The sequence below is a fragment of the Fukomys damarensis genome, unplaced genomic scaffold, assembly GCF_012274545.1.
Source record: "Fukomys damarensis isolate Sample0158 unplaced genomic scaffold, DMR_v1.0_HiC HiC_scaffold_17, whole genome shotgun sequence".
NCBI lineage: Eukaryota > Metazoa > Chordata > Mammalia > Rodentia > Bathyergidae > Fukomys > Fukomys damarensis.
Genome location: NW_022900929.1, coordinates 7,282,591 through 7,297,085, shown reverse-complemented (window position 1 = coordinate 7,297,085; position 14,495 = coordinate 7,282,591). Strand labels below are relative to the sequence as shown.

The 14,495-nt window shown below is 51.7% G+C and overlaps 1 long non-coding RNA gene across 1 annotated transcript in view; it reads right to left on the bottom strand.

Annotated features, from left to right (window-relative positions):
• Positions 1-13,237, bottom strand: part of LOC104870061 — a 22,263-nt gene extending 9,026 nt beyond the window's left edge. The window contains exons 1-2 of the long non-coding RNA XR_782443.1: positions 12,989-13,237; positions 11,787-11,896 (exon numbers count right to left, since the gene is read on the bottom strand). This is a non-coding gene — a long non-coding RNA (uncharacterized LOC104870061). The remainder of the gene's footprint in view (positions 1-11,786; positions 11,897-12,988) is intronic.
• Positions 13,238-14,495: the final 1,258 nt, after the last annotated feature.

Sequence of the window (14,495 nt, the reverse complement as noted above, 5' to 3'; positions counted from 1 at the left end):
AAAAAAAAAAAAAAAAAATCCACAAAATTCAAACAAAAGTTAAGAGACTGAATACCCAGAGTCCCCAGCTGTCAACTTTTGCTGCCTTTGCTTCATGGGGTGACTGTTTGGGAACCCACCTTTCAAAGTGAGCTGTGCTATCCTATCATGCACCCTAAACACCTCAGCATGTACAGCTTTCACTGGAACTCCATGTTTGTGTACATAATTTCTTTAGGTAAGATTTACTGAGAGTGAAATGCCCCAATTTTAGTTAGGTACCTACAATGAGGCTGGATGGATGCATACGGACTGCGACCCAGACTGATCGGAGACATAACATTTCCACAGCTGCCTCCCTTGAGCCCTCTCTGAGTCCCTACCCCCGACCCCAGAGCCACCCTGCCGTGGTTTTGTCCCCCAGAGGAGCTCCGTGTGTTTTGTACCCTCCAGTACGGGCTGTCAGGTCCATTCAGCCACAGTGCCTGCTTCTTTTCCCTGCTGGGTGGTGGTTTGAGCATTTTTACTGGGCTTTTTATCTTTGTTTCCATCTCTAGTGTGGATGCTTTTTATTTATTTCTTGCTTTATTGCACCAGCTAGAACCTCCAGTACGTTTGGAAAGTTCCGAGCACACACACCCGCCTTGTTCCCACTTGGAGGAGGAACGCAGCCACTCCTTTGCTGCTGAGTTTGTGGCTGGCTACAGGTTTTAAAAACTGGAGGATACACCCTGTCAGGCTGAGGAAGTCCCCTTGATTTGCACGCTGACAGCCCTTATCCACTTGCGTGTGACCTGTCTTCTCTTCGGCTTCCATGTGACCAGGTGGGGGTTTCCACGCTTCTTGGGCTTGGGGCTCACTGAGTTTCTTCAGTCTGTTTATTGTCACTGGTCCCTCAGATCTGGACACTTTTTAGCCATTATTTCTTCAAATATTTGTTTCTGTGCTCCTCTCACCCACATAGGGTAACCCAATTACACCCACATGAGGTGTTTCGGCTACTTTTACATCTCTAAAAATTTAATCTGTGTCTGGGAGGCTGAGGTAGGAGGACAACATGTTCGAGCCCAATGTGGGCAATTAAGCAAGACCCTATCTCAAAAGAATAAAAAGTGCTGCCTAGAATGTACCAATAAATTAAATTTTTAAAATATATATATTTAAAAGAATAAAAAGGGCTGGAAATGTAGCTCAGTGAAAAGGTCTTGGGTTCAAACTTTGGGAGCGGTAAGGGGAGTTAATTTGGGCTTTTCTTTATATCTTCTCTATGCCTGCTTAACTTTTTCAAGGCCATAAAACACAGCTATAATAAATGTTTTGTGTCTTTGCCTGGTAATTCCAACATTCTGGTCTGGTTTTGTTTAGTCATTCTCTTCACCCCTGGGTCATGTCTTCCTGGGAATTGACATCAGGGACACTTTGCCACTGAACCACATCCCTATCCCTTTTTATTTTTTAGTTTGAGATGGTGTCTTGCTAAATTGTCCAAATGGGACTCTAGCTTTCAATCCTTCTGACTCAGGCTCCCTCAGTACTGGGATATGTGTGGTAATCTTTAATCGAATGTCAGGCATTGCATATTTCACATGGCTGGATTCTAGATGGGGGGGAGTCTATAAATATTCTTGTGCTTGTTCTGGGAAATTTCTCAGCTATTATCTCTTCACATGTCTCCTTTCCCCACTTTTCCCTGTGGAATTCCAATTAGACATTATTATAGCACTTTAACCTATCAATCTTCTACCTCATTCTTTGGTAATTTATTCAGATCCATCTTCCAGTTCCCAATTCGCTCTTTAGTCACATCTAAATAATTTCAACTTCAATGATGATATTGTTCATTTGGGGAGGGGTGGTTCTTTTTCCATAACATATTGGCTTTTACTCATTTTAAAAACCACCTTCTTCCCATGTTTTCAGTTGTTTTAAAAACACTCTTAATGTTGGCTTTTGATATTTCTCTCATCTGCATTTCTCAGAGTCATAATCTGGCCACTACAAATTTCTTCTTCATGGGGTTGTGGGTCTTTGCAGTGAGCTCTCTGTCAGCAGCTTTATGGGGCATCATGTGGCCTGTGCTGAGCACACGTCCTCAAGGGGGTCTGCAGTGGCTTCTGCAGGGTCCTCCAGTTCTCAGGGGCAGCTCCACTGTACCAAGGTCCTCTGTGGTTGCTGCTGAGCTTTATGGGGTACACTTACCACCCACCCCAGGAGAAAGTCCCCATCTGAGACTTCTCAACAGAAACCTTTTCCCACGGAGTCAAACACTTCTGAGGACCCAGGTTTTGTGCAGGGCTCTTGGTTCCAGGCCTCCTGGTGCAAATCCCAGGCCTGGGTCCTCCCTACGGTGCATCTCAGGGGATCAGCTCACTCTCACGCAGGCTCCTCCACCCCTCCACGCTAAGCCCGGCATTTGAAAGGAATTTCCATGGCTCCTGGAGACTCCAAAGTCGGAGATGCTTTCCAGGTAGTTAGTCTGTGGTGGTACAAGTGTCCCAATTCACAGATTTGCAGACCAAGGCCTTGCTGGGGCAGCAACGGACATGGGACTAACAAATTTGAGGCCTTCGCAGCAGATCTGGGGTGACAGCTGTGATCCACTCACAAAGGCCTGGGGCTGCTGTGGGAGGGACCACGGGTCCCAGGGGGCTCTTCCTGCAATGGTTTTCACCACCCAGAAATCACAGGAGCCCCAGTGTCTTCAAGCAGTAGGACTGGCCAGGACCCACATGTCAGGCATTAAACACCAGCCTGCCCGGATAGCAGAGCTACATCTTCCTCGGTACACATCCTGCTCTCGCAAGCGGCATTTCTGACATTCAAGGACTCCCTGCTTCTCCCGCTCAGCACACTGAATATCCGGCCCAGCCAGTCTCAGCCACTGCAGGCCCTGAGGAGGAACAGGACACAGCTGTGCCTCTAAACAACTAAGTCCACTCAGAAGGGACAGGAAAGCAACCAAGCCCAGCACCCCATGAGGACGGTGCTGTGGGCCACTGCACAGGGTCCCCTGGGTGCTCATAGATGGAATCCAGGCCCCCCCCCACACACCCCTGGGAACTGCATGTGCCCCTTTTTTACTCTAAAGTGAAGCATATCTGTTTTAAATTTTGGAGAATGGAGTACAAGGTGAAAATCTGAGTGTGGCACCCAGGTACTTCCAGCTAGTGGAGAGGCAAAGAGGCCTCAGAGAGCTCAACAATAAAAGAAGTTAATTCACGGCAAATAGGGCCGGGGGATTTAGCTCAGTGGTGCCGCCACTTGCTTTGCAAGCACAAGGCCCTGAGTTCGATCCCTGGTACCAAAAAAAAAAAAAATGGGCAAAGGGTTGGACTAGACAGTTTTCCAAAGGTGATACACAAGTGACCATAAGTTCAAGAAAGGATGCTCAAGTCATCAGAAAGTACCAGCCAAAACCACAGCGGGACACCAGCTCACACACTCCGGCAGGGCTACAGTTTTATTTTAAAAGGGAGAATAACAGTTTGGTGAGGAAGTGGAGAAATTGAGAACTTCAGATTGCTGCTAGGATATAAAATGGTGCCACTGCCTTTGAAAATAGTTTGGAGATTTCTGAAAGAGCTAAAACTAGAGTTACCGTATGACTCAGCAATTCCACTCGTAGGTGTATTACACCCTAAAGAACCAAAAGGAAAGCAAATGTTCACAGCAGCATTATGAATAATAGCCAAAAAGTGGGAACCACCTGACCATCAATAATGAATGGATGCCGCCTGCCTCACAAGTATAAGGACCTGAGTTCAATCCCTAATACCAAAAAAATAATAATAATAACAACGAACGGAAAAACAGACTGTGATCTGTCCACTCAGCAGAATATTACTCAGCCCCCAAAAGGAGAGGAACCCTGATAGGCTATAAAATGGATAAGACTTGAAAACATCATTCTGGGTGAAAGAAGCCAGACAGAAGGCCACATACCACGCCATTTTACTGGCACAACATAGCAGAGCGGGCAAGACAGTAAATCTTGGTTGACAGAGGCTGGAGTTTATGGTACACGAGCTTGTCTTGGAGTGATAAAAGAGTCCTAAAGTTAGGTTGTGACAATGATTGTGTAACAATGAGAATATACTGGAGGGTGAATTATGTACATGTAATGGTGAATTTTTTATGTTCGCTCTATGTATCTTTACTTTGAAATAGCACTCACACCCACAGCCTCACTCTCACCTGGGGTGAAGTCACAGTGCAGCCCCGGGTACCTGGAACCTGTGACCCTGCCACCTCCCTAAGCCTGCTTCCTTATGCCTGAAACAGGGGCAATCCTGCCTTATTCCCCCGGTTATTGTGCCACAAAGCATGATAAGGAGAGAAACACCCTTGATTATTGTGCTAAGTGCCTGCGATAAGGCCTGCAATGTAACACGAGGCTCAAAAACAGGGCCCTTTAAACAGTCACCTGGCACTGTTCCCATCACACCTGTGGGTGATTCCAGACCGAAACCTGGCAGTTGTCCTTAATCCACCCTGGCTCCCACTACCGTGGCGAATCCCAGCCTCGGCTGGGCACGCAAAGCCTCTTCTCACCGCCTGTCCCGAGAGCCCGCACCCAGGTCGCTGGCCTCAAGGTCGCGCACCTGTCCCTTCCCCACAGCTCGCTCCTCAGGGAACTCTTCGGGTCCCAGAATGACGCCCTCCAGGCCCCAGGGTCAGCCTCCTTCTGCTCCCCGGCTCAGCTGCGTGCTGCCCGAGTAACCTCAAGGCCTTGGCTCCGCCGCCACAGTGCCCCAGTCCTCCTGCTTCCTGGCCCGGGGTGACAACCCCTGAATCGACCTCGGTTTCCTCTCGGGTCCGCGGAGAGCCGGTGGCAGCTCCCAGCCAATTCACGGCTGACCCTGCCCCGTGAACAAGAGGACTACGCCGCCATGCCACAGGGAGGCAAGGAGGCGGTGCATCGCGGACCCACCCAGTTGGCAATGTGACTGTCAGAACCCTGTCTTCATCTGGGCACAGAAGCCGAAGCCTTTGGCCTTGAGGTCCCAGGCTCTCCTCACAGATCTGCGCCTCACAGCTGATCTCCGGGATCCGGCGCGCGCACCTGGGATCCGCAGGTGAGGCTGAGGGAGTGTTCTGCAGCGCGGCGCCACCAGGTGGCAGCAGAGCGCCAGAGTGGAGAACTACAGTGGCGCAGCGAGGGCTGTGGCCAGGCCCCGCCCTGAGGTTCTCGTCCCGCCCAAGATCCGCCCAGCTCCAAGGCCACGCCCACGGTACGGGTGGGGGGGCTTGCTTGACTCCGCCCAAGACCCGGCCCCCAACGGGGGTGTCTACGGCCACACCTCTGGGTCTGGGTCAGTGGGTGATGAGTGGAGATGGTGAGCGCCAAGGTTGCTATGATGCTCTCACCGATCATTTCCACAGCCTGGGAAAAGGTGGCCACCCACGGACCCCCAGGGAAGGCCTGGGGGGCAGAGCCCTGGGCTTGGCCGGGCCGTGGTGTGAGCCTCCCCTCATTGACACCCAGAGTTGCTGCCTGTCATCTCTACCCTGGGCTGAGATACAGCAAGCATTCTGGGTTCAGTGGACACTGGCCTCACAACCAGAATAGGCCCTGGTCCCTGAGTGCTTGCCTCAGGCCAGATGGATGTTCACCCCAGCAAAACTAAGGCTGGACATCGTCCCACCTCCCCTTGCTGTGCTCTGGGAGAATGGGCCTGGGGGCAGCTTACTGTGGACACAGAGGTGACGATGGCACAGAACAGAACGAAGCCCTAGGGCCAACTCCTTTGCGTTCCTGTTCCTCCTTACCCCATTCATCCCCAAATACCTTTTTAGGGTCTGTGCGCTGAACGTGAAGCCCAGAGCAGTCTCTGGATTCCCAATCTTCCTGGTCAAGGACAGGGCCAAGGCCAGGACTCTGGCTGCAGCCAGGAGAGTGAGAGACAGGTGAAAGACCCCTGCAAGGGCCCAGGAAGCCCACCCTTTCCGCTGAGTGTCATGTGCTCCACGGCATCCTGTGAGAGGGCCATGCAGTTTGGAGGTGCAGACTGACCCCAATCTGTGTCCTGGAGTGTCCACTCCCTCGGTGGGATGCTGTTACACATTGTTTTGTACTAAAACAAATGCAGATGTCCCCTGGCATGGAATGCAAAATCACCATAAAATTCCTTTTTTGAAAACAGAAATGTTGAAGAAATTTTGAACCTGGGAGAGGCTATTCAAGGTCTCACCCATGGCCCACACATTTACTATCCTCTGATTTTAAAGCTGTGTCCATAAAAATGTTTGAAAAGCTCCATGGAAAACCATCATCAGCCACTCACACCATCATAAGAATGAGTTTACCAGAAGCCCAGGGGGCAGGGGTCTGTGTGAGCCAGCAGGTGGGGAGCAGGGCTGCCTGGGCAAGGCCACCGTGTGGGTGGCATATCTGGAGGGACAGGCAGGAGGGGGTAGCGGCAGCCACACTGCAAAGCCCCTCCTGGTCCATCTCTAGTTGTCTCTCCCCGGAGCCCTCCAGGCTCAGTCCACCCACTCCCAAGCCCTAGACCCCACCTGGAAGGACCGGGCTAGAATAACAGGATTACATTTTAAAGGTGAAACCATGACCAACACACAAAGATTTTACTGAACACATTCACATCAATGGTGAAACCAATAAAATATAACAATGGAGAATCGGCAGCAACCAAGGAAATAGGAGCGTGGAGGTGACCTCAAGGGAGGCACCAACACTTGTCCACAGGCCACACTCTGCCACACGGAATTGACTCGCATGAGTTGGGACAAGGGCCTCGGCATTTGCACAGTGCAGTCTGGGCGCCCACTGGCCTGGCCACCTTCCCATGTGCCGTGTCCTCGGTGGAAGGGGGGTTCCTGCAAACCGGGACTGCCATCCTGGCTTTGCCCCTTTCTGGCTATGTCACCTGGAGTCCTACTGCCCTGTGCATCAGTTTCTCGGCCTGAGCATGGGGTAGCAAAGCAGCCCACGTGCCAGGTCAAGCTGCCTATGCCCTCATCCAAGTGGGGCTATGATGCCCACGTATCTACCACACTCTCCTCTCCCCGCCTGAGCACACATTGGAGAATGGGCACACGGGGTGGTAGGACAGACGCTCTCTCCTGAGAAGCCTAGAACTTCAGCTGTTATTTGTGCCCATGTGGCAGATCTGGCTTTGGAACTTTGGAACTTCCGCCTCTGAGGCAGAGAGCAGCAATGGAAAGAAACAACAGCCAGGACAGTGTTGTGGGGCCACTGGATCAAGCAGACCCAAACCCACCAGCTCAGGAACTCTCGGGGACTCTCTCATCCACTAGCCAGTCCGCTCGTAGTTAAAGCCATGTTATTTTGGGTCCCTCCAGAGCTTGATGTGCTCCCTCCAGCTGGCCTCCATCCTGTACCCCCTTTCCTGGATCCTGCAGGCACTGAGTGGCCATCTATCTGATATGTCCAACCCACCACTGCCCTGCCCAGGAGTTAGCTGGCACTGACGTTCAGGTCCCCAGAGACCTGCAGACGTGGCCCTGTCCCAGAACAAGGCTTGCTCCAGGGCAGAGAGCTGCTCCATGACCCCGAAACTGGATGTTAAGTTAAGGTTACCGTGCATCGACTCCAGCCCCGCTCCCTGTGTCCACCTCAGCTGTTGTCTTTTCAAAAGATACAGATTATCCCAGACAGCCGGGGCCAGGGGTCTCCTTGAGCATCAGAGGCCTCACAGTTTTCTCTGTGTTTATTTTCTTCTCTTGAGCCTGTTTGAATGTACAGGATAAAACCTCTGCCTTTTGGCAGGAGGTGAAAAGATGGCCAGGCAGGGGATTTACAAGCGAACAGCCGGGCCCACCAGCCGCCCTAATGGCTCCCTAATTTCATGTCATTAGCTTACAGGAGCCCAAGGTTTCCCTGACACAGGGCTCGTGTCTGATTCCATCAGCAGTGCTGGGCAGGCCAGCCGTGTGTCCTATGTTTTGGGGTTTGTTTGTTTTGTTTTTTTTTAATGCCCTGAAATGCATTTCAGGATCCTGGAAGATTCAGTCAGTCTGCAATTACAAGTAGCCCTTATTAAAAATCCTTGCGGCCTCCCACATCAAACAAAATTAATCGGTAACAAGCTGTAATGGTATTAGGTAATTTCCCAACATACGGCAACTCCGGGGTGGCCTGGCCAATCGGCCAACACAGGGCCTCAGGAATTCCGCATTTATCTGTGTGCCCCGGGCTTTACACAAGGTGTTTGTCTTTGCTTGAATTATGTGTGGATATTGTTTCGCTGAATATTCCCGGTGGCCAGGTGGGTGTATTGTGTGAGAGGCCATCGGGTTCTGGCCAGGAATGTGAGTGAATCTGTGGTTCCTGTCAAGGAGGGGTGGCAGGTGTGGTCAGGGAGGCTGCTGGGTCAGCGCCCCTTCCCCTCTCTGGGCTCAGTGGCCCTATGGCCTGTTCCTGCCAGCTTCCCCTCTGCCCATGTTCCCAGGCAGCAGCCAGAGGCCCCCCTTTTAGGCCCCATGGGAATCTCCCTCATTGATGCTTGCAGAACACCTGCTGCTTCTGGCCTGGCCTGGCCTTCGAGGTCCTGCATCCCTGGCCCTGCTGGCCCCACACCTGTCCTTCATGCTGCCCTTCTCATGGCCTGCACAGCCACCCAGTGAGACAGTTCATGCTTCCTGCAACAGCCGGCAGGGTCACTCGGCTGAGGGATTTTCTCACAGGACGTTTACGGGGAGGTGGGGCCCATGTTCCCAGCCCAGGGCCATGCCAAGCGCCACAGAGCTCAGGAGTCATTGTGGAGAGCCACTCCCGCCTGGTTGTGGTACAGGTTCCCAGCTCAGGGTATCCTGGGGCTGTTGTGCTGCTAGGAAGCCCAAACCAGCCCATGTGGAGAGGTGACAGGAAGAGTCCTGAGATCCCAGGGGAGAGAGGAGGAGGCCCTTGCCCCTGTCCCGCAGCTCCCTGAGACAGCAGCTCTAACCCAGCCCTTGACTGGGAGAACTCAGCCCAGCCATCCTGAGTCCTGGTGTGGGAAGGGGCAGATGGTAAAGGTTTGAGTCACAGGCTTGCGGCCCTGCCACCCCCACTAGGTAACAGGAACAGCAATTTCCTTGGTCCCAGCGCCTCAACATCCTGTCCCCTCTGCATGAACCTTCACCTCCCCCCATTCCTCACTGTGGCTCAGACTCAGCCACCCTCAGATCCCTCCCTGGAGAAAACGCTGGCTCCGTGGCCCCCATGAACAGGTCGCCTTTCTTCTGTGTGTATTGCTCACTGGACATCATCTGCTTCCCAGGAGAACACAGCTTCCCACGCCCACTCGCTTCTCCATCAAATACCCAGTGCTGAACACAGTGCCTGGCCCAGAGCACAGACTCAGGACTCTGCCATGGGTCAGTGCCCAAGTGACTGGCATTCGATCCGTGGCATTTCCAACCCGGTTTTGTCTTCTCAGTTGTTTTATATTTATCTTATGAGGTCATAAATGTCATCAAACATTCTAAACGACGCTTTTGGAAAGCTGCCTGGAGTTCCATTGCGTGAGTGTACATAACTTATTTAACTGATCCTCTGCTCAACAACCATGTTAAACCCACGCTCGTACTCATGAGAACTGCAGCATAGGTCGTGGGGCTCTGAGCCGGGCTGCACCCAGCCCTGGTCCTGCATGTGTGTGCTACCATCTGTCCTCAGACAGGTGTGCAGATGCCACAGCCTGGTATGCAATGGGCTTCTCCTTGCAATTGCTCCTACACCTCACTACTGAAAATCTTGGCCATTTTGCTGGATAAAACAGTGCCATGTGTTTAAAACCTAAGGGAAGGACCTTTTTTTCTTACACATTCACTAAATTTTCTTTCTTTGGAAATTGCTCGTGTCCTTGCTGGTATTGCATGAGGAGGGTCCCCCCATTGGACTGGGTGACCCTGGGGTGCCCAAGGACAAAGCTCATCCCTCCCATGATTAACCTGGCCCTCACTGCTCCCTGGTGTCATGCCAGGTCAAACTGTGATGGTTTGTTTTTGTGTATCTTATTGAGTACATTTTGAACAACTTAATAGCAAAGATGACTTTGCAGTGCTGTATACACGCTATGTAGGTGCTGTCCCAAGTACTGCGTCGGCGCTCAGTGAGCATTTGGTGCCACCTGCTGTGCTGGCTGACATGCCTCAGGATGTGCAGTGGTCCTCAATCTGCCACCATACACATCAAGATTAGGCAGCTTGAGTCACCAGCAGTGAGAACAAGTACATAGGAATGAGTAAAGCAATAAACCTGTAAAATAATGACAAGGAAAATGCCAAGATTCCACCAGCCAATACTGAAAGACAGTGGCCAGCAGAGAAAGAGTAGCAGCAGCTCTATAACAAAGAGCTTGTTTCCTAGACACAAAGAGCTGCTCGGATGCAACAGGACAGAAACTGGCAGCCTAATGGATACATGGGAAAGGATGAAAATAACAAGTCAAGAGATGCCCAACTGTACACCAAAGGAGAGAAATGCAAGCTGTTGTGGTTATATCGGGATGCCCCCCAGCAAAGCTTGGTATACTTCCTATAAGCTTTTGGGAGATGGCTGGATCGTGAGTGTGTGATACTAGATTAGTCTACTGATGGGATGGGTTTATAACTCATGTGATGCTGGAAGGTGAAGCATGGTGAGAAGAGATGGATCATTGTGGGCAGGGCCTAGAAAGATACGTTATATATACATCCCTCCTCCTGCCTTAATCCCTCTCTACTTCCTGCCTGCCTTGCCGTGGACTGTTTCTCCTCTGCCATGCTGTCCTGCCTTGGAACCAGCCAGCCATGGACGAAAGCTCTACAAACTGTGAGTCCAAATAATCTCCTCCTTTGAATTTTGGGTGTCAGGTATTTTGTCCTAGCAATGAGAAAGTAACTAAGACAAAACCACAAAACCTTAACAGAGACCTCACTGATCAATCAGATTGGCAAAGAGAAGAATGCCAGACAGCATTGTCCATGGGCAAACTTGCAGGAAAGCAGGCAATGCCACACGTAGGCAATGAGAGTTGGTGTAAGTTTTATGATCAGGGAATCGGTGATATCAATAAAAATGTAAATACATATGCCCTTTGGCCCAGCAGTGTTACTATCCCTACAAGTATCATTGCACACAAGTGAAATGGTTTATGTACAAGATCATTTCCTGCAGCATTATTATAATGACTGAAAATTCCATTTATAGGAGACTGCTGCATAAATCAAGGTAGACTCACAAAATGAAATGCAACTTTTAAAAAGAATGAAGATCTGTTATTAGTCTTGATCACACAGGTTGCAGAAAACAGCTGCCCAAATGCATTAGATAGCTTGTGAGGTAGTAAAGACCTAGGGATCTCAGGAGAGTGCAGGGGTGAGTCTGTCCTAAACATCCTGGGGAGCAGCCACAAAGGCATAATGGGGCATCAGCACTGTCCTGGGGCAGGATGACACTCCTGGGCTGGGCCACAGGTCCCAGGGGCAGAACTGTCTCAGGCATCTTCTTGCTTGTGCACAGAGCAGAATGGGCACAGGGAGGCTGCAGAGCCCACTTAGAATCTAAGCAGAAGTCTGCGATGCCTGCTTTTTCCCATGAGTCCTTGGGAAACAACCAAAGCTGCCTACTGGCCGCTCTTGAGGACAGCCCTTGCTTCGACTCTATATTTGCATTCAAGATACCTGACCTCTTCACCTTGAGGCTTTCACAGTCCATGTCCCCACACCCGCCACTGCCACCCGGTCCCTTCAGCCACATGTTTCCTGCCCAAGCAGGAACCTGGGTTTGGCCTGGACTGTCCTTTCCTCCCATCCCTCACACAACCTGTCCAAATCGTACGTGCTGCACCCTCAAAGCATACCTAGATTCTCTCCATCCTTCTCAGCTTCCACGCTACACCTCGGCCCAAGCAGGTGAGTCCTTCCCAGGGTCATTCCAATCACCATGCAGCTGAGTCTCTGCAGCCATCGCCTGTGAAGCCAAAGTCACTTTGTGTCAGTGCCAAGAGCAAACCAGCCAGCCTGAGGAACCCAGAAAGCCCTGTGTGGCTCCTCCCCAACTTCCTTCTTAGCAAAACTGTCCTTTCAGCATACTCTTAGGTTTCATAAGAGCACGAAGACAGTACAGAGTTCCAAGATATGCACATCTGCCCCCAACTCTCCACTAACAGATCCAGTGCAGATTCAGTGCCCTGCTACCAATAGGCAGCATTCACAAGGGCTCGGATGATATTTAGATTTCACTACTTGTTCCACTGGACATCTTGCTATTTCTAAATCTGCCTGGGATTTTTGAACCATGTGATTATATTATCTGGTAATAATTTAAGTTTTCAAAACATATCCCAATCCCACACTGGCCAGGGACCAGTGACTCAAGTTCCGTCCCCAGGCATCCTTCCTGCCTGGGACACCTGGAGCAGAAACTGGAGGAGCAGAGCGGCTCCTGCAGGTATAGGTTTCAGAGCCAGGCTTCCTTGGGCCAAGCTGCATGTGGACCTGGGCAGCATGGGACCAGCAGGACACTGCTCCGGTATGGCCAAGCCCGGAGGGGCAGAACCACCCTTTGGCCTGGCCACTGTCTGCCAGCAGATGCATGGGACAAGGTTCAGAGCAGAAGCTCTGAGAAGCAGTCAGTGATTTCTTTTTCCAGGCTAATTATCGAAGCGGATCATGACAATGTTGCCTCCTGACCTCTACTGCCTCGGCATGCCCAGCAGCTTCCCAGGGCAATGCTACCCGGAGTGTGAGATCAGCCGTTACCAGGGAATGAAGTCACCATCGGGGTTGAGGGGTGGCGATAGCGCTGCACCTTATTCCAAAAGATCACTTCCTTAGGGAAAAGGCAGGGATGTGAGTGGGCTCCACTGGAGGACAATGGATGGGCTGGGCGAAGCCATGCACACTGGGCCCAAGTAGGAGCCACTATCCAGGGAAAGGGAAAGGTTGGGCGACCAGGGCGGGAACTGCTTGCTCCCTCTGCGTAGTTCTGGTCGCACCTGTGAGCCGCTATCAGCCAGCAGGGGGCGCTTTTCTCTAATTCTCCACAGGTGTGGCAACACACCTTCCAGACAGCTGCGGTGGTCTGTCCTGTTCTGTTTGTTCCTGTTAACCTCCACCCCACATCATTACAGCACAGGGCCTGGCCAAGACGAGACAGCAGCCCTAGAGCCCTATTCCACCACGGTGGGCTACAACGGTTGTCCTTCCTTGGGCCTCTGATCCATCGCACTCAGTGAGGCAGAGGTCAGGATGTCTGGGGTGCTGCAAGTGGGCTGGGCTCAGGCCCCAGAACCATTACCCCGTGAGAGGGTCTGGGTCTGCTCCTCCCAAGGGTGGGGCCAGTGGGCGGCCCCTGCCGAAGGCATTGTCCCTAGGGCTAGCGTCACAGGGCCCTAGCGGCCCCTCCCAACACCACTGCTCTCTGAAAGGCCTTTCATCCCCAGGCCACTGGCCGCATCAAAGAATGTCTATGGAAAGTCATATTTTTCCCCAAACCAGAAAAAGTTCAGGCACAGAGCACAAACATTCAGCTCATTATTTAGAAATAACAAGTCCTCTGGGTCCTGGTATCAGATCAAAGCTCAGAAATTAAACTCTCCAGAAAAGGAGGCAGCCACGATCAGCAGATTTGTGTTTGCTTTTTTTTTTTTCATTTGGTAGCTAAAAAAAGGGCCTCAAAATCTGCCTGGTGGTTTGGAAGTCTGGCCTGGGGTTTTCGAGCAGGGAGGAGACAGCGCGCTCCAGAGGCTCCTGGGCGAGGAGGCTGAAAATATTTGGTTGACATGACAATGAGGACAGCTTGGCAGTTTATCAAGCTCCGGCCTCCGGGAAAATCTTCACCCTGCTCCCTGAGCACCAGCCCCATTCACACACAAGCACACGGATGTATACACTCACCAGTCTTGCACAGGTGCCCTCTGTCCACAGCAGCTCGAGTCCACAAAGGGCACACACACCAGCTGAGCCCACAGGTGTGTAGACAGGGGCGCTCCAACCAGACATACACATGTGCCCACAGGAATGTCACACACACGCGTGCAGGCTCACAGAGCCAAGAGGATGAAGGCTCGGGTGTGCCTCTTCAAGCACCCAGGGAATGCAAGCAGGAACCTGGCCTCTAAACAGGTCACATAGCCAGGAGACAGCATATCAGACCCTACCACCTCAGACTCGGGCAGGCTCACCTCAGTGGGGATATTGCCTCTCACGGTCCCCCTACTCTGAGAGTCACAGACCTCCATTGTGCCCCCACTATCCTGGTAAATGAAAATGTAGAGACAATGCTGGCATAGTGCAGAAGTGTCACCATTAACGTGCTGTGACCTCTTCCGTCCTTGCCCTCCAGTTGGGCCACACCAGGGCTCTGGGCAGATGCTCACAGGGACAGAAACCTCTAAGGAAAAAGAGTACCCCATGTGAAGCAGTCAGGCAGATGTGGGCTGCCTGACTTCCCTGGTCCTTATGAATGGGGGAGGGGGCGGCAGGTGGGAGACTAGAATTAAGGCCCAAGTCCATCTTATAGCCCTGTCCATTGGACTAGAAGGTTTGGGCATGTGGGCATGTGACCT